Source organism: Peromyscus leucopus, chromosome 6 (assembly GCF_004664715.2).
Source record: "Peromyscus leucopus breed LL Stock chromosome 6, UCI_PerLeu_2.1, whole genome shotgun sequence".
Classification (NCBI taxonomy): Eukaryota; Metazoa; Chordata; class Mammalia; order Rodentia; family Cricetidae; genus Peromyscus; species Peromyscus leucopus.
Window position 1 is genome coordinate 121,330,805 of NC_051068.1, and position 21,490 is coordinate 121,352,294.

Here is a 21,490-nt window from a genome sequence, read left to right on the forward strand (position 1 = left end):
AGTATATTAAGTATTCTTCTCATTCCTGTGACAACATAAGTGACAAATATAACTTTAGAAGGCTTTGCTTTGGCTCCTGGTTTTAGGGACTCACTCTGTCATGGAGGGAAGGCATGGTGCTGATAGCCTAAGGTGCCTGGTCACACTGAGTCTGAGTCTGGCAGCGCTGATCGATGAATGCTGGTGCTAGCACTTCATTTGTCTTCTCCTTTTTATCCAGTGTGCAGCCCATGAGATGCTGCTGCTAGTATTCAAGATATTTCTTCCCTCCACAGCTAAAGCTGTGAAAATATTCTATCCCAGGGTGTGTCAAGAGGTGATTCTACCCCATCAAGCTGATAGTAAATATTAATCATCATACATGGATATAATAATTATGAGCAGATTAAATGTTTTCATACAAAGTTAGATTTAAAAAAAAACTTAATATGCATTGCTGTGTTTGGCAGTTACGGGAACCCAGCTCTGGCATTGCCATCATCTGAAATACTGTGAGCGGATTCTTGCACCTTTTGATGATATCATTCAAAAACCACAATGGTTTCCCACCATTTGCTCACTCACAGACCCAAGAGCCTGAGGAATATTATCTTTCACAAGTGAAATTGTACAAGGAAGGCTGCTTCTTCAGTTTTTAGGAAGATCCACCCTTTTGACATTCCTGCTCAGTGCTGACTTCAAAGTCAACACTGTAACAAAGCAGTTCATAGGAGTGGCTTTGCAAGACAGTGAAGGGCAAGGCTGGAACTCTAAAATTCTTGGCCTGCTTTATACCTCCACTCTGAGAATGGTACAAGAAGGATATTCATGGCATTGAAAATTAAAAAGAAATTCTGTTAACAATTTCAAATAGTGAGAGGGAAATAAAGAAAACAAAAATAAACCAAAAAGCAGGAAACAAAAAATGAAGTTTTACAAATTATAAAATTCATTAGAGATGAGATTGTTGACAATTACATAAAAGTGATATATAAAAGCTGTCCAGCTTTTATGTGAAACAATCATATCTTAACCCATTGCACTGTGATGGAAAGCTATATTTTTTATTTGAGGAGAGTATCTACATTTATTTTTGCATTATTGTTTTTAGTTCAAACAAATAAATTTTTTAAATTTCCCCAGACCACAGACTTGGAAACAATAATGGCGACAAATGAGGCACCACTGAGTACGTGTGTGTGTGTGTGTGTGTGTGTGTGTGTGTCCATATGCATATAGGTGTGCTCAACCGAGGGTGCACGTGGAAAGGAGAGGTTGACACTGGGATGTTTTCTTCTATTGTTTTGATTTTTTTCTCCCTGTAACACAAGATCTCTCACAGACTTATCAGTCTATCTTGAGTATGGGAGTATGTGGTCAATAAGTGCCCATGATCCACCTATCTCTTGAATGCATGGACTATAAATATGTAAAGGTATGCTGTAGTGGGTAGCTGTTTGAGCTATGCCCTGAAGCACCATGCCTTGTGACGCAGCTGTAGCTGTTACACCTGCCTATGACCTCGAGGTACCTTCCTCTGGGGCATGGCCACCAGGTACCCTTAAGACCTAGAATGCACGTATGTTGGGCCCCTCTTGGCTACTTTGTGGTTCTGGATGCTGAGATCTTGAACCAATCCGTTCAGCGTGGGACATAGTTCAGCTTTGCCAGACCCTATGATAAATCTCCTGTGATTGTGAGTTTACCCCCAAATAAATACCTTTGATCATTAAATAGACTCCCTGAATTCATCCCATTAGCATGCCCAGAATTTTCATGGGCACCGGTGATCTAAACTCAGCTTCTCATGCTTGTGTGGTAAGTGTTCTCCCATTGAATCATCTCCCTAGTATATCAAATATCTCCTCAAGCTATAATTTACATTCTTTTCTTTATTTACCAATTAGAAACTTTACTTGCTTCTTTTGTTAAATGAAGATTTAATTCTGTAAAATCTCCTAGAACTGCTCAATTTGGAAAGGTCAAGGCAGAAAGAAGATAAAGTTTTAAGGAGACTATTTCCTAGATGCTATTTTAACTCTTAATTCACTATTCTGGAATTTCTTCCAGTGTGTTGAGCTGGATGGAAAATGAAAATCAGGAAAATATTCTTAAATTCTCTTTACAAACCCCCATTATAAAGATTCCTAAGTATATGATTGAGAGTTTGGGAATTTAATTGTAAATCACTTTTTTTCCTGGATGAAAAACATGAACTTTTCATATCTCTGTTTTAAAAGTGCTTCTTTTTTCCAGATATCAATTACAGGACTGAAGAGATAAATTCTAAGACAGGGAGACTGAAGAGTGCTGTGAACTCTGTGTGTTTTTATGTGAAGCTTGTGCTAGACTTTCTGTTAGATTTAGTGGAAAGCATAAGAAGTACATTTACCAAGATGTCAAATCAGAATCCATGCCATTCGCCTTTGAATCTGCTGTTAACACTGCAGGAACATGTCCATCACTGCATGTCTTGGAATGGCTGTTTTGCTTACTGAATTATTCGCAACCTTCAATGAAGGATGGTCTTTGAAGGTAGACTGGATGCTGGAAATGAGGGGCAGAACTGGAGCTGAATCACTTGGCAAGAGAGGGCTTTATTTTTGTCTTCAGTGTCCACTCCTGCATTACTTTGAAATCTCATGCTTAGATTGAAAGAGTGGTTATGTCTAAAATTTTTTTAAAATATATGACGTCTATTTGACAGCATGATTAATGCTTGGCTGTTGCCATGATGTGATTATCTGTTTTTTGCAGGGCTGATAATTGGCTTTTGCACTTTTTATCTTTTAGTGTTAAGTAGCTTTGTATACTTAATCACAGCCTTTTTTGCAAAGTGAACAATTTGGCAGATCTCATTCAATGTGTGTTAAGGAACTGAATAAAAAAGAATTATATTCTAGCTCCCTAGTGCAGAATCTTTATTAGTTAGGTTCTTGAGGGAGACGAAACTAATATATGAACAGGTACAAATGCACAGATGCAAAGGGATTTATCAGGGAAGTAGTTCATGTGACTATGGTGGCTGAAAAGTTCCATGGCAGTACGTATGCAAACTAGTAGGCTGTCATTGTTACCCAGTCTACATCTACAGGGATCAAAACTGGGGAGGATGAGGGTGTGAATCTGAGGATCTGGGAGGTCACTACTTTAAGTCCTGGATCACTGGAAGCTTGGAGCACTGACATCAAGGCCAAAGAAGGAAATACCATCTGAGCTTGGACAAAGAGACAAGTGTGCTTTTGTGTTTCTTCTTCCTAGGCTCATGACTGAGTTGTACCTGTTCCATTGATGGGTGATCTTCCCCCACTCAGTATACATAAAACAATACAAAGATCTCTCCCCATAACCATTTCACTTTTCATAACCATGTCACAATTAGTTTTTGTGCATTTGTCCTACATAGCATGATATAACTGTACTGTGTAACAGTGAAAACATCATAGGCCTACTCTAGAATTTTTTTTGTAGCTCATTTTAATATTTGGCATCATGACATCCCTGATTATAACTGACAGCAATGGTTTAGAGTTGACAAAGGAAATAGACTTTCGAAAAAGGTGCTTTGGAATTCTGCATTAAATACAGGAGGATTTTATATGAGTAACTATAGTATAGTAGTGATCCCAGGCAGTGTAAATTTCAGAGAAACACTAGAGAAGGGCATACGTAGTGCATTTATCAAGAACTACAGTACGTGTAATTTAGCAAGTGGGCAAAATAAATGAAGGAGTAGAATGGGCAGTAGGGAAGCAGACACATCTGTGTGTCTTGCTTACCACTCTAAGGGAAAATGAACGTCCTGTTTGAAAGACAGGAAGGAACTTTCCAGTCTTTTGCATTGGAGACTAGCTTGGGGAGATGATTTAGTGGGTAAAAGTGCTAGCTTTGCAAACATGCACACCTGAGTCCAAATCCCTATTATCCACATAAATAGCTGGGCACAGCTCCACATGCTTATAGTCCCAGCATTTGGAAGGAGGCAGAGACAGGACAATCTCAAAAGCTCTTTGGTCAGTCAGAAATTGGTCAGAAATTTGCAGGAACAGCAAATTTCTGGTTCAGTGAGAGACTGTCTGGAAACCAATAAGGTGAAAATCAGTCTTTAATTTTAATCTGTCAGAACCTGGTATTCTGGCCTCTGTATAGCCATACACAGGTGTGTGCTTGAACTCACTCACATGGATTGTATCTCTCTCTCTCTCTCTCTCTCTCTCTCTCTCTCTCTCTCTCTCTCTCTCTCTCTCTCTCTCTCTCTCTCACACACACACACACACACACACACACACACCATGGTTATCTACATAATGCTTTTGCCTTTCATAAATGCTACTTTATTTTATCATGGAAACATTTTACAAAGTACTGGATATAGTGCTCATTTTATACATGAGAGCATTGACTCTGTTGAAAGATACTTCAGAACTTGACCCACCTAAAACCCACCAGTTTTGTATTTAAACTTAGCTCTTAAGCCTGGCTGCTGGTTAAAATCATCTAGAGAGCTCTTTAATCAGTATTTAAAATAATAACGATGCTTAGACCCATTCTGAGAAATTGTAATTTAATTGACCAGCAGTCTAGACCATAGTTCCTCACAAAGATAAGGTTAAAACTCATTGATTTTCTTAATTGAAGGAGTGGTTGTGAATAAAAATTAAGCTATTCAATAAAGTTGAGTAAAGAGTAATAGAGCCCTGGATGAAGATGAAGAAGAAAGAAAATGGCACATGGCTGCTCCTCAGGCTTCCTCTCAAACACAGGTAACAAATGGAAGTGAAAATGTTCTAGTTTAGAGTATTAGTATTAGATATAAATATACACCGGCAGGCGTGCATAGTTAGTTGATCTTCTTTGTTCACTCTTTCCATATTTGCAAAATTGTCTGTTTTACAGAATTTATGTACATCCCCAAAATGAATATGTATATTCTGTGTGATTACACACGGGCAAGTACAGAGCAGCAGGGGAAAAAAAACTGAATCCTTTAACCCATTCATTCTGAACTTCGAACTCATCCCAGCTTAGTTAAAAAAGGATGCTCGACTTATTTTCAGTTCTCATGCTGTTACACACATGTCCCTTTCAGGATGCACACTCACCTTCCCTCCTCTTGTTACTGCTGGCAGCAGTGCTGGTGGCTCCCCATGCTTCACACGGTCTTCAGTACAGCTCGGAAGGGCTGGATAGCGCACAAAGGCTATGATGTTCCTTGTGGAGAAAATGCATGTAAGTATTCTCTCCTTGTCTGTAAGTTCAACGTTAATGGGTTAGCACTGTATATTCAAAAGGTGTCCTTCAGCCAGAATACACATTGAATTGGGGTTCTTTTTTGGTTAGTTGACAATAAGTTGCATAATCAGAATTCTGGAGACATAATCTTATGTTTCATACCGACTCAAAAGTTAAGCATCTTATAAACAGTGCTCCCAGCGACCTTGAAGAGCATAACATCTATGACAGCTTCCAGCTGTGTGTACAATTATTCCATTTACCTTATGCATTTAACAAAATATCCTTATGTGCAATATAATCACTAATTTTGTAGTCCATTTGGCAGCCCAAACCATGTCTTAGCAGTTGACAGGAAACTGATTTGGGTGTGTGTTAGGGTGTTCCTGGATGAGATGAACTTGTGGAATTTTTGACCAAGTTTAATATTAATTAATATTAAACTTTGCTGTGGAATGGAACTCTGTGCTGACACCTCCTGGTTCACAGGCTTTTGTGCTGTGAATAGTCAGTAGGTTCCACTGACTCTCCAGCTCCAAAGGAAATGGCAGCTCTAAAACAGTGTTTGTGTGTGCACACATGTGTATGTGTCCATGCACATATATGAATGTTTACTACGTAAATACATGTGTGTTTAAATATATATGTAGAGAGAGACATACATGTATGTACACATGTACACATACATAAATATGTATTATATTTCTCTCGGTGACTCTGAAACATTTGCTTAGATAATGATATGCAATTTCATTTAGTGTTTATTAGTTCAATGAATAGTTACCAAGTACCCATTGTGTGCCTTCTCAATAATTGCCTGGGAATTCAGAAATCAACAAGACACATTCAACTTCTGCCCTCACAAATAACTAGGTCATTTGAATTGGGCATGACTCAATTAGTCTGCTGCCTATGATTTGCTAAATCTAGCTACTTCTAAAAATAAGCACTTCTAATTTATATTATATTTGTTCACATATTAAGTTCTAGCTTGACATGTAGTCATTCAGCATATGGAGACTGCTTCAGATCAATGGCCTCCTCCTTATTCAATGTAATACACTCATTCACCAAATGTTGATAGAAAACCAAGAAAAGGAAAATCCAACTAGGAGGTTTACCACAATTCTTTTTTCTCACATTTTGCATAAGATGAGCAGAATAAAACACATTGTTATGATGATTAACGGTATTGAGTCTTGCTCAGTGTCAGGCATAGTGTTGGTATATGCGCAGTAGGTGGACAATATATTCTGATCTGTTGTCTTTGGAGTGTACTGGCTTTGTCAATTGATCTTCAGATAAAATGGCCAGGAAGTCAGTAAGTAGCTAAGCTAGCCTTCTTGATAATAAGCCAAGCTGAGATCCACAGTATAACAATATATTTATAGTTAATAAAAAGAAAGAACTGGTTCACCCAAAAGGTTTAGGCTACTGTTAAGCAGGCACCAATAGTCATAATTTTCACTGAATGGATATCAGTATAAGTACCTTAGGGTTACTTTTGTTGGGTGGAAACACCATAATCAAAAGCAACTTGGGGAGGAAAGTGCTGTGGATATCGTTCTATATAAATAAAATACTGATGGCCAGTGACCACACAGGAAGTATAGGTAGGACAAGGAGAGAGGAGAATTGGGGAAACAGGAAGAAGGAAGGAGAGACACTGCAGACACCACCAGGACAAGCAGCATGTAAAGACGCCGGTAAGCCACCAGCCACGTGGCAAGGTATAGATTTATAAAAATGGGTTAATTTAGATATAAGAACAGTTAGCAAGAAGCCTGCCACGGCCATACAGTTTATAAGTGATATAAGTGTCTGAGTGATTATTTTATACATGGATTATGGGACTGCGGGGCTTGATGGAAGCTGGAAAGAAGCCTTCCAGCAACAGGAAAGGGGTTTATTTCACTCAGAGTTCCATATAACAGTTCATCAAAAATAGTGAGGGCAGGAATTCAAGCAGGGCAGGAACCTGGAGGCAGGAACTGATGCAGAGGTAACAGAGAAGTGTTGCTTACTGGCTTGGTCCTCATGGCTTGCTCAGCCTGTTTTTCTTACAGAACCCAGTGTGGTGATATTTTATTTGTGCTCCAACAAATAAAATAATAATAAAGCTTGCCTGAGGAATCAGAGGGAAAAGCCAGCCACTATATTAAATATAAATGTCACACAATGGTAGCACATGCCTTTAAACCTAGCATTTGGGAGGCAGAGATTCATTTGGATCTCTGTGAGTTTAAGGCCACACTGGGAACAAAGCCAGGTGTGGTGGCACACGCCTTTAAATCTCAGCACTAGTTAACCATAGAGGACTGGAGGTCTGTAAGACAGACAGGAAGTAATAGAGCTGGGTGGAAAGAGGAAGTGATGTAGCTGGGCAGAGAGAGGAAGTAAGATGGCAGGGCACAGAAAGGTATATAGGCGTAAGTATACAGGAAGTAGCTCTCTTGCGCTGAGGATTTCCTAGTGGTAAGAACTTGTGGTTGTGGCTTGTTCTATCCCTCTGATCTCTCAGCTTTAACCCCAATATCTGGCTCTGGGATTTTTATTAATAAGATTGTTTATCAATTTGTGTTACAATCCAGGACCTCCAGGCCAGAGATGGCACCATCCACAATGGGTTCATTAATCAAGAAAATGCTTTACAGACAGATCTTATGGAGACATTTTCTTAAACTGAGGTTCCTTCCATGCAGATAATTCTATATTGTCTCAAGTTGACAGAAAACTCGGCAAGAAAGTAGGTAAAGATATAAAAATATGAGCATTTGCACCATTCTCCAGAAAAAAAAAAGGCAAATACCTTTAACTTTTTAAAATATTTCAGTTTTAAAGTCTGTTTATTCTTTAAAATGAACCAATGGCCCTTGGTTGAGAATATTTTAATAAATAGAGCATTCTGAATGGAACAATTGAATAGTTGCCACAGATTCCAAACTCTGGAATTGACGTAAGAGAGTCTGAAGCGTGTATTTGTATGCTGTGCATTTGTCATGGGTAGACTATAAACAAATGCTAAATAAAGTAGGTAATTATGACATAATATCACAAGTATATTATAACCAGTATATTTATGAATCATAATCTCAATGGGAAAGAAAAGAGTCACATTTAAATTTTAACTAATATAAAACAGATTAAGTAAAATCCCATAATCCTAAATTTCCATCATGTATCAAAATACTTACCAAGTATTTATCTTTACGTCTATATTTTATTTTCACGGATTATAATTGTTATTTTCTCTCTGTCTGGATCTATCTGTTTCTTTTACTCTGTCTTTTAGAAACAATGGCCAAGCTCAATAATAAGTATTATACTTTAGACTTTGATTTTGTTTTGTAAATGGGATTTTTCATTAAAAAATATTACATGTTAGATAATAGCTGAATTCACGTTTGGTCAGGAAGTGCCAAACATAAGCACACAATAGTCTTTTTATTATTGTCAGTAAGGAATTTAAAGACTAAGAGATTCATGTGTATGGGCCACATCTTCCCTAAGTTAAAATCCACTGTCCCTAAAGAAAGTCTTTTGAATGAATGGAAAATATTAACTCATTTAACCTCATGATTTCAAAATGTGTGATAATATTTGTACTTTACTGGTATGTAGTCAATCACCCCCAATTAAGAAGATTACACTAACAACAAAAGTGTGTGTGTGTGTGTGTGTGTGTGTGTGTGTGTGTGTGTGTGTGTATGAATTCAAATCTATGGGATGAAGGATCTTCTCCAGCTTTTACTCCTGTTACTACTGAAAAACTTTGCTTGCATTCTGGTCACTGACTAAGGACATTAGTTGTTTCTGATTTGTTTTGTTTTCTGTCAATGAAGTTTCTGCATGAGGCAATTCACAAAAGGGCAACTACCAGGAATGGGGAGAGCTGCACAGTGCGAGAGAGAAAGTAGTTCCCACTGTGTGTTGATCTGAAGACCGATCTAAAGAGATCAGCCTGTGGCTTTGCAATAATGTTGCTTTCTCAGTTACCTCACTGTGAATGCCCTTTCACACATGCAATGTCCTAAGTTTTCTGAATTAGTGTTTGGAAGCTCTTGCAGGTAATAGAATTGTAAATAATCTCCATAACTTCCCTCCCATATTCTTTTCCATAATGAGATCCTTTCCCCACCTCTTCAGTAGTCAGAGTCTCCTCCCATCTTTGGGAATTTAGATCACTAGTTAGCAGGAACTGAGGTGACTTTATTTGCTCAATTGAATTGGATACAGTGACAATTTGCAAATTTGAAACTCTAAGAGAATGTCAGCTGTCTGGAATCCTCAATTTTGGAACAATTCTTGGAACTCGAAATGGTTGACCCAAGTAGGAGCTGAGTCACACTGAGAAGCCACATGTAACCATCTGGCAAAGCCATACCAGATACAGTCCTTTTCTGACCATCTACTGCTCACAGCAAACAGCCATCTTGAATTTTCTCACTAATTGAGTTCATAAATGCTGTGGCTTCAACTTAAGATCAGTAAGCAGTAAAGACTGTTGAAAGACTCTGAGGTACATGGCTGTAATATGACAACACAATAACAGTAAAGAACAATACCAGTAAAGCAATCTAACGACACGGTATGATTAGAGATACCATTTATCAGGGTTTAACTCAAATACATTTGATTGGTGTTACAGCTTTATAAAAGTATTATTTTTAAAAGTTATATTTTATCTTACTTGTATTACACATACTGAAACTCCAAGCAAAATTTCAATCTTGCTTTGATGACAACATGTCTGTTTGTTTCTTTTTGTGGATGATCTAATGTATGGTACAAAGACCAAATCTCTTGTTTCTCAATGTTTTGAAGGATTTCTTTAAACACTAATCATTTATAATTTCTTAAACTGTTTATGAGTTAATGTAGATGAATAAATGATAGACAATAAATGAATGGTAAGCCAAAGTATTTCCATGTGTAGATACACAGTCGTATTTTCGCCATTGGTGCTGAAGATGCTGTTTTTAAGTTTTGGTGCCCCAGTCTTGTTTCTTTGATGTTCCATGTCTATTCAATGCTTGGATGACTTTTACACTTTTCCACATCAACAAAGTGTGAAATTTGTATCAGAATTTAACTCATATCAATTCAAAATACTCTTATTTTTCTACATTTTAATGAACATTTTTAGATAATAGCACATTGAAGAGAAACACTTTCAAATGCTTCCATTTTTACAAATTGGTGAAGTTTTTAATCTAGAAGTTTGCATAAAAGAACTATTTAATTGTTTACTTTGAGAGTCTATTTCTATTTCAAGATGTATTTCAAACATATACTTTCAGTCAACTCCCTGTATCTATGTTGAATTTGTTTATCATCAGTATAAACAAATGTGTGGCCAAGTGAGGCATTTGGAGGAAGTCATCAAATGTTAACCTCAACATTTTAACAAATACAATTTGATTTTTTTTTTTTATTGTTTCTGCAACTTTGCTGCAGAGATGGACTAAGGTTGTGCCCTTTCCTTTTCTTATAATCTTTGACTCGGGAAAGCAGAAGGATAATTAATGCTTAGTATAGTCTGGGAAATGCTATCAGCTTTTAGCAGACTTATTAAAGTATGGTTGGTTTTTAACAACATGCTGCTTGTTTTCATGGGCTGTCTGTTGAAACTGGCATGGGTTCACAAGGTCATATAAACATAAGAGGATGTAAATACTGCGTGAGAATCAAAGTGGAGAAAATGAAGAAGATCAAAGTGATTTCGTTTACAGCTTTCATGGAATGTGAGGCCAGAATTTGACTTCTTTTCCTGATGATATGAACCATATCCTTTGTAGACTGATGCCTGTGTGGTATAGAACTGCTAAAATTACTAATGTATTGAAGTATTGGCCCATTTTTTTTCTTTAAGCTGAAATAGAAAAGTAAGACTTAAAACTGGAACAAATCAAGTCTATGAGAAAATTTTCAAATAAATTGGAGATCAGAGTCCTTAAGTTTTTGGAAAATTTAGAAGAAATAGTGCAGGGTTTACAAAATATCTGTAACATTTGGGAAGATATATATATATATATATATATATATATATATAATTTAATCACACATATAAATATGTGATTAAATATTATATTTAATATATTTACTAATATAGTTAAGAATCATATATCAGCAATATATTATTAAATACATATATTAATTACTGAAAGAGAAATTCAATAGCTATAAATTTGTTATGAAACCTAGACATATTTCTTATGAAGTCCAAGCATATATAGTTGCTATTCCAAGTAGACTCTGCATTTCATGCATTCCTTACTTTTGAGCTTACATTCTGAACCCCACACATCAAGTAATTGTTGAACACTTACCATTGTTAGGTGTAGTCAGTACCCAGGATTGTGAGAAGGGGGCTTTATGAAATTAAAAAAGACTCACAAGTCATTTGTTTTCATGCTGCATTCTGATACAGCCCAAAGAAAATGGCTTTTGGACTTGAGACATTTAAATCTGAATCTGTGTTGGTTCAGATCTCTTTCTTTCATATTTGCTAACAACTGAGGAGAAAACAACAACAACAACGACAAACAACATCAACAAAAAAAGTTGCTATTACGTACAGCATCAACCACAATGCTTTTGCCCTGATATTTCCCTACAGTAATCTTGAGAAAGGATAACTACAAATATTAAAATCAACACTCAAAATTTGCCAAACATAACCTTAACTTTTCTGAGGAATGTGAGTGGAGATGCTTTTGACAAAACAAACAAAACTGTAGAATGTCATTTTCTAAGTGATAGGTATTTTTCTGAGTAAGTTTATCCTCTAAAATCCAGTTAGTGCTACTTCTTTTCTTTCTTTCCTTCTTTCTTTCCTTCTTTCTTTCTTTCTTTCTTTCTTTCTTTCTTTCTTTCTTTCTTTCTTTCTTTCTTTCTTTCTTTCCTTCTTCCTTTCTTCCTTCCTTCCTTCCTTCCTTCCTTCCTTCCTTCCTTTCTTTCTTTCTTTCTTGCTTTCTTTCTTTCTTTCTTTCTTTCCTCTCTACCTCTCTACCTCCCTCTCTTCCTCTCTCTCTTTTCATTCCTTCCTTCTTTCCTTCCTTTTTCTTTCTTTCCTTTCTTCATTTCCCTAAGGGTTCATTTTTTTAGAGGGTGGGTTGCTCAAGAAAACTGTATCTCCCTCAAGAAGGTACTAAGTAGGACATTTTACAGAGAGCTGGTGTCAGCTTTTCTACAGCATGATTTTTGAACCAGAGCAAAGTAGGCCCCACTAGACTAGCAAACACCCCACTGCTTCCCCTTAGGCAGATCTGGCTGAGAGGTAGCTGCTGCCCACACTTGCACTGGGGTCTGGTCCCGCAGCTCCTGGGATGAAACATGAAGGTGAGATCGATAGGCAGGAGCAACAGCAAGGCAGAGGCACAGGGCAGGGGTGTCTTTTTCATATTCTTATATGAAACGTTTCTGTGAACTAAGGCAAAAAAATAGATTGAGCAGGATTGTACAGCAGGGAGTATCGATGATGTTAGAGTTGATTTTCCCTTTCATCTCTTAGTTTAAATTTGACAGTGTCTGCTTATGTATGCATAAAATGACTCTCTCTGAACAAACCAGAGTAGATGCCCTGAAAGGTTAAAGGAAATATAGATGAAATAATTTCCCAGTTTTTATTACTATATTTAAGTAGTTTTCTACAGGGAAATGAATCTGTCATTAAAATACATCTTCTATTGTGTTTCTTTTTCTGTGTAAAATATTTAGTTTAAGGAAAGTTTTAATGACTATTTTATGGGGTCTATTTAAAAATATATATATCATAGCTCAGGTAAAAGGAAATATTCTTACTTTCTTTACTCAAACATGCCCTGTGCACTTTTATAGCCTGCATATATATTTTTTCAGGGGGAGGGTGACAGGATTTGTGATCCAATTCACTTGTTTCTATGGCAAATATCAAAGCTTACTGTTTTCAACTAATGGGTATCAACTAATTGGAGAAAGTGTTTTTAGAGATGCTGGAGATAACTGAGCCTATAAAATGCTGTCTGAACCACACAGGGCCTGGAACCTGATGCCCAGAATTCACACAAAAAGCCAAGAGCTACCTGTTTGTAAACCTAGCACAGAGACAGGAGGATCCTGGGTTCTACTGACCAATCAGCCTGTCTCAGGCAAATGAGTCCAGGTTCCTTTGAGAGACACTCTCTCTCAAAGACACAGGGTGGATGACTTTTGAGAAAGGATATCTCAGGTTGACCTCTGACCTCTACATATGCCAAAGCACACACAGACACAAATGCACAGAGAGAGAGAGAAAGAGGGAGGGAGAGAGAGAGAGAGAGAGAGAGAGAGAGAGAGAGAGAGAGAGAGAGAGAGAAAGGAAGAGAATGAAGGGAGGGAGGGAGAAAGGGAAAGAGTTCCCGATAACCTTTAAAGACTTAGAGCCAATTTTTAGCTTAATATTCATTTTCTTACTATATTTATGAATGAATTTTTGTGAAAAAAAATAATGGGTTATCTGAAGGAACATCAAGGAAGAATAGACACTAACTAAACATAACTTTCTATAATTTAAATAATAACAAGACTTCCATTTTTCTTTTCAAAAGGAAAAAATGCATTACAGTTTTCCTTTTCTTTCCTAATTCTTCCAGATTTCCTCACTGTCCCTTCAAAATCCTTCCAATCTGAGCACAGTCATACACACGTACATGTTCTTTTAGGCCAGCACTCAATTCCCTTACCTGTTTCAAGAAGAAATGCCTTCTCCAGTCACCTGCCAGAGGCCATAGTTCTACAAAAGTCATGGGTCAATAAAGATCACTTCCATTTCTTATGAGCCCTTTTCATCTTTCTTTGCTCCGGGGGCAGGGCCAGGAGAAAGGAGAAAAGGTATAATGTCAAGGATTCCAGCTGTCAAATACTTCAAGGCACCCTCCTCCTTTCCAGGAAATGTGATGGTCCTTACAGTTCTGTTCTCTGCCGTAGGAAAGATGACCCTTTCTCTTCAACTCTGCATCACATGACACTCTCTATTTCAAAACGAAGTTGAAGCCTTGACCCTCTTCTTTCAAGATATACAGAAAAGTAAGATGAGATTAGTGTGTTTTCTTTAAAATTTTGCTTTGGGGGACATGAGAAGAATGATCAATATTATAAGTGAGTTTAAAACAACTGACATACATTCTCTTAGTTAACGAGTGTTTCTTCAAGGCTGCTTTGCTGCTGTGGCAAATTATTTGATATCATCAATTTAAAGGATATAAGGTTCATTTTACTTCATGGTTTCATAAATTCCAGGCCAAAGACAGGGCATCCGTTCATTTGGACTTGAGGTGAGACATAAGAACACGTAGCCCAGACTGATTATCTCATGTTGGTTGGGAAGGAGTGGGGGTTCTCAAGCAGGCCTCACTTCATTCATCATTCCCAAGTAACAGCAACATATATGAATTTATCAGTTAGCTACTTCATTAAATTATAAGAGAATAGTTACCATTCTCAGTGATTGGACCCACCAGCTGAGGACCAAGCCTCCAAAACATGAGATTTGTGTGGACTGCTTCTTATCCAAATAGTAAATAAAGGCCATGAACAAAAACTTCGTGCAACTAAATTGTCATTAGGTTGTAAAATTGTATCATACCTAATGTTTCTGTGGTCCAATATTTACATGTCTGTTTTGTTTCGCAGGTGTCAGTCTTCACAATGTGAAGTTATGAATAGAAACAATAACCTCATCATTGAGTCTACACTTTCCACATAATAGTGAAGTTCAAACACAAGAAACAATTAAGTCAGGTGACTGTTTAGTTCTTTATTTTGAAAAGTTGGAACTGTTATGATATATGGAATTTTCCACTTTCAATTTCCTGCTGTTAATATGCTACTGAAATGAAACACATTGTTAAAAAAAAGTTCTTCAGGCCAAAGGAAGCTCAGAACCTCATTCATTCTTAGAAAAAGTCCTAACACTGATCTCAGGAATCATCTAACAAAGAACAGATATATAAGATGATATAGCATCAAAACCATTATTATGAATAGATATGGTCCCTATTAGTGAATGAAGGGTTATTTCATATCAAAATTATGTTTATTTATGTTTTTGTCTTTTATATATACCTACATAACACATACACACATACATATAATACACACATGTTCATGTGTGTGTGTATCTTTTAATGACTGCTAGACAATGAAAAACCCTCAGGTAATTTATAAAGTATAATGAAAGTGATTAGAAAATTTGACTATATAACTCTGTCTTTTCTTCTTCTCACTAACTGGAGGAAGAGAACTTTGTCCAAATTAAATAGAGGGAAAAGATCATTGTCTAATTAAAGTGGCAAAAAAAAAAAAAAACAGATTACATTGATGTCCTCTTCAAGGACAATTAGAACATGTTAAGTGAGATCAACAATTTAATAAGAATTGATGAATTAAGTAATTTGAAATTGGGAGAAATTTTGGGGTGGTGTGGAAACCCAGTGCTGTGGAAACTTCTAGGAATCTATGAGAGTGATCTGAGTTAAAACTCCTAGTAATCGAGGATATGGAGTCTGAGCTGGCCATCCTTTGTAGAGAGGCAAGGCTGCCAGTGGTGGGAATGGGTTGCATTTGGTTGAGTTGTTAGCCAAAGAAGTCTCACAGAGATACCAAAAAGAACCAGGCTAATTTTAGGAAATAGGATTGCTCTCTGCAAAAATGACACCAAGGCCTCATTGTCTAGGGAAACATCCATACAGGTGCCTGAAAGTAGAGAGATTGAGCTGGTGCCTGCATGGAACCTTCACCCTCAAGTTCTAGTCTCTTTGGCATGGGAAGGTACTCTGAAGGTTACAAAAGAGAAATTTGGACACAATCCCAGCCACAAAAACCTCGACCTGCACCTTGTCCTAACTGCAGGGTGTGCTGGGCAATGGTGGCATGGAATTTGTGTGAGTGGCCAACTCAATTGAGGTCTACTCCACCAGAGGGAGCCCACAACTTACACCTCCTGGAAGGTCAGGAACTGGAGACTGGATTGCCAAGAGATCTAGGGTAGAACCAAGTACCCTGGGAAGAAGGAGTGGGAGGCAGGGAGGGGGGGAAGGGGAGGAGAGAGGGAGGGAGGGAAGCAGAGAGAGAGGGGAAGGGAGGGAAGGAGAGGAGAGGAGAGAGGGAGGGAGAGAGGGAGGGAGAAAGAGGAAAATCAATGAAATGATGTCTAGTCATCATCAGAGGCTTCCTGTAGCAGCAGATGGAACAGATGAAGAAGATACCCACAGTCAGACATTATGCAAAGAGAGTCTAAATTCAAAGTCTCCATAGGATCCCTCCCCGCATTGGAGATCCAGGAACCCCAGGGAATGGGGGATTGTCGGAGTCAGAGGGGATGGGGCATACCAAGAGGAGGTAGCCCACCAAACCAACTAAGTGGAACTCACACAGGTTCCCAGAAGCTGCAGCGGCGAATATGGAGCGGCATGGGTCTGTACCAGGTCCTCTGAGTCTATGTTATGGCTACGGCTTGGTGTTTTGTGGGACTCCCGACATCGGGAATTGGTGTATCTCTGACTCTTTTGCCTGCTAGTGCGACTCTTATCCTTCTACTTGGTCACCTTGTCTAGCCTCGATATGAGTGCTTTTGCCTTCTTGAATTCTATCTTGTTTTGTCCTGTCTGGTTGTTTCTTGGAAGCCTGCTCATTTCTGAAGGGGAATGGAGGGAGGAGTGGAATTGAAGAGGGGAGGACAGGGCAGATCTGGAAGGAGTGGAGGGAGGGAAACAGTGGTCGGGATATATTGTATGAGAGAAGAATCTATTTTCAATTAAAAAAAGGAAAAATACGAAATTAAGTAATTAAAAAGTTTTAAAAGATTCATATTTTATTTTTCACTTTTTAAGTATACGTGTGTGACTTTACAGTGACAGAGGACTCCCATCCACAGTACTAGAAGCAAAACTTGACTCACCATATTTACTGGGCAGAAAATTGAGACTGAGGCCTTGCCTATTACCCCATAACTCTAAGTTTATATGTAGTAGGATGCTGACTGGTAGTTTGCCTTTCTTGTAATGTGCATATGTTCATTCAATTTTAATTGCTATGGATTTGATTGTGTGTTGGTTGAAATTTCAACATATAGAATTAATTAAGACTATAGAAAAGAAGAACATTGTGACTAAAGAAACTATGAAGGCATTTGTGGGGAAATTTCCTGAGAATTTAAAGCATTTTTTGTGATATTAGATTAATTTTATAAGGATTATATTTGCATATAGTCCAATTGACTTGGAAGTCATCTATTTTTCCCCAAAGAGTTCTTATTTATAAGCATGCTATCAACTGGTATTAATTATCACAGATACCATATAAACCTATATAGTTAAATGGACTGTATCACATGAGGAAATGGTAAAAGAAGGATAGGTGAATACTTTTCCTTAAAATATGTATCACATTGTGTTTGGATTTTTTTTTTTACCTGTCATTATATGCATGTAGTCCTTTGGCCCAATTCCAGAAGACTAGCTTTAGTGATGATGTAATGTTTCTGGAAAATTATTCCTCTTCATAGTGGTCTTTATTACACAGTAAAACAATTTATTTTCAAAACCTGAAACTGTTGACCCTTTCAATAAAGGATAATGGGTTGTTTCATGATTAAATCTTCATGGAAATGAGATACATATTCACTTAGCCAAGAACTGTGCTCCAGAGAACAAATTAACAAGCCCTTTGGAACATCTCTCCAGATACATCTTCAGACCTTCACAAAGGTGCTACTTCAAGTCATGAGAGAAAAATCTGATTAATTCATGTCTTACTTCAAGCTGTTTTTACGGAACTTGGGTCTTCATTTTAAATTGATTTTTTGAGTAATTATAGTTGTAATTGTCCTCATTTTGCCACCGTGGTTAGCACATCCTACCTCCCTTTCCAATCAAGATAGGTAACACTTAAGACAGAGTCCACAGGAGAGTAAAAGGGTCATGTTCAGTTTCAAGCCACAAGCTGTCCAAACCCCAGGCCTCTCCTGACCCAGTCATTTTATGCTTTATAAGTAATCCTGCTTGAGGCGTGTTTATATGCCTCAATGCTTTGGACATGTTCACTGACAGAACACATTCTTTAAAGAAATATATCAAAACTGTTTATCTCGCTGAGTGCTACCCTAAGCCCTGTCAGTGCTAACGACATCAGGATGAAGATTAAATAAATCCTTGAGAGAGTGACTATGGGTATTTATTTCTTCATTCAAATCACAAACACAGGAATGGTGGTTGCCGAAACGGGCAACAGGTATTTCAACCTGGGAAGCATTCTGAGAAAAACTTTGACAGAGAACTCAAGATCTGCAGCCAATGGTAGGTTCACATACAACTGTAGTTTCACCCAAGCTGTAAAAAAGAATACTTATGCAAAAATTACACAAATGAGGACCTTTAAACCAAAATAAAATTCAACTATTTTAAAGTGTTGAATAGGCAATGGTGACTTGTCATGTCAGTGTCTGTCCTCAGTTTACCCAAATCAGAACATGCATAGATCATTATTTAACCTCTAAGGTAGCAAGCTATTAATGACACATGGAAGGAAGTTCTGTGAAGTCTGATGGTTTGACTTTTTTTTTTTAAAAAAATAAGGTATTTATTTTCTTTCAAATAAAAATTATATTTTTGAGGGACAGACATTTTTCAACATCTTCTTTCTACACATACTTAACTGCTGATTTAAAAACAATCTTTCACAAGAATTTTACGGCAAAAGATATGTTTCCAATATAATTTAAATGTATTTAACTTCCAAATGTTTTCTCTATAAAATTATAGAGATTTTAAGGCCTTTTATTTAGCTTCATTTACTTAGTACATCTAAAAATGATTTAAAATGCTTAAAGTGTCTGACTGGCAAGAAGCATTACATTTAATATGGAGATTAAGTTTGAGAAGTAATTAGAGTTACTTTTATGCTAAACAGCTAGATGTACTTTCATTGCTAATGGTTTTACGGTAAGGATCTTCTTTACCTTTATTCCATAACTTTTTCAATTCAATATGACACACAAAAGTTGTTACTATTGTAACTTACATTCTGGGATAGATAGCCAATTCTTTAAAAATATTCTGTAAAATTCATAGAAAATATGTATTTTATTAGTCTCAGAACTACCAGAGTTTGTGTTGAAAATAGATTCTTCTGCTGACTCAGATATCCTGTTACTTAGTTGCTTTTAGAGTTAGGATAACATTATTTTTATTATTATTTCTATTGCATTTGTGAAGGATCATACAAATCTATTGCATCTCATTAATTTGAGAACAAATTTGATGTCTTAGTGAGATCATGAAGCATGGAAATATTCAGCTCTGACCTAAACTTATCATCAGTTTGCAAAGTTTTAATGAAAACTCCCTGAAAGTACTCAAATAATACATTTACAGAATTCTTTTTTAAAAATAATTGTATTATATCTCATCTTTTTAAATATAATGTGGATGTGCTTTCTATTTTTAGCTACTTCACAGTTGTTTCTTGGCCAAATAACCAAAAAGTATGGGAACAAGTTAACTTCACTATGTCTAATATTATGAATTGCCTTTAAAGATAATATTACCCTGTGTTAAGCTGAAGAAGTATTGGATATCTGGATAAAGTAAATTTCCGATATGAGTACATAGGTGTATTTCAGTTGTTTAAGAGTCTATATGACTTTAGAATGGAAAGTGTAGAGTCCTGTTTTCAGTTTATTTCTGACAGTGTCTATCTTTATTTATAAAACAGTTAAGAAAGCCCACTGTAGAGAGCTGTCTAACAGCCCATTAAGCCAGAGCTGTTCCACTTGCCATCACTGACTCTTTGAAACTGATGTGGCAGACTGTGGCGGCTTCACTGGAAAAAAAAAATGGAGTTCAAATACAAACAGTATTTATTTACTTATCTTATGTTATTTTGGTATTCATTCTGCTGAGAGCCGCATTCTGAGGAGCAGAAAACAAACTTTAACACAAAAGGAGACGTGTTTTTGATCACTGGCTTCAGCTAGACCGCGTTAGCTTGAGAGACAGTAGAACAGAGAACTTACAGCTCCTACATTTGCTGTAGTGGAACTAGTAGAGTGCTAAAATCCCACTGGAGTTTACAAGTTTTATCTGAATGTAAAAGAGCAATATACTGTGTTTCTAAATTGAACATAAATAAAGTAAACCATTTCTTCAGAAAAAGACAAACAATGGAAGTGTTTTAGAGTGCACTTCTCTATGAGGAATGGAAGTCTTTGTTCTCTTATCCTAATAGACATCTTTACTGTGCATTCTACGCTAATATCCATAATAAATCAAGTGATGTAATTTGTTTACAGTTACACAAAATCTAAATATATGCAAGAAATATATTTTAAAATAAATGTATAGCTATATGTAATGAATATAAATGGATGTATGTCATACATACTCATGAAATTGGAATCCAGTCTCTCAAATTACTTGTTATTGTGCTTTTCACAGAATATGTTTATTTTCTGCTCAGCATACTGGATGCCATTATTAGAAACAGGAGTCTAAGTCTGTTGTTGAATCTGTATTTGGTTTAAACTGAATTGCTTCTTGGGATGTTGCTTGATGAACATAATCTTTTACAAGCAACCATTTTGCAACTCTTAAAAAGATTTTGACTTCCTGGAAAATATACATAGTTTTAGCATAGAATTTTAGATTATTACCTGGACTAGATTAATCTTTTTATAAAGGCAGATAAAGAATTCACTTACTGACAATATAAAATTGTATAAAAATTCAAATAGGATAGCATAACCAAGGATGACTGAGCATCTCTTCAGTGCTCTATTTGTGGTTTGAAGTTATGTTAGTGGATACTATTTAATGGCATTTACACTTCATGTTGCATTATCTTTCGATTCATTATACGGAGGCATTAATCTGCACTGATAGTGATATCCATTGAATAGAGATCTTCTGTTGACATATTTGTCATAAAATTCCAAACGAAAGGGAGATGTTTGGTGCTAAGCAGCAATGTAGACCTTAAAGTTAGCATTTTCTGGAACAATGTACACATAATTGACTAATTCGTTATTATTTGTTTAGTCTGTTTCATAGATACACTATTATGCAATATTTTTGGAAATTTTTCTACATGGTGGAGTGGCAATGTGTGGGCAGACTCCCTGGTCCTTGTCTGCAACAAAAATATCTCTATATCTGCATATCTACATATCTATCTATCATATCAAATCAAAACATCTATTTTCTGTCTATATATCATGTATCATCAACCATCCTTTGTCTATTATATATTATGCCTAACCATAATT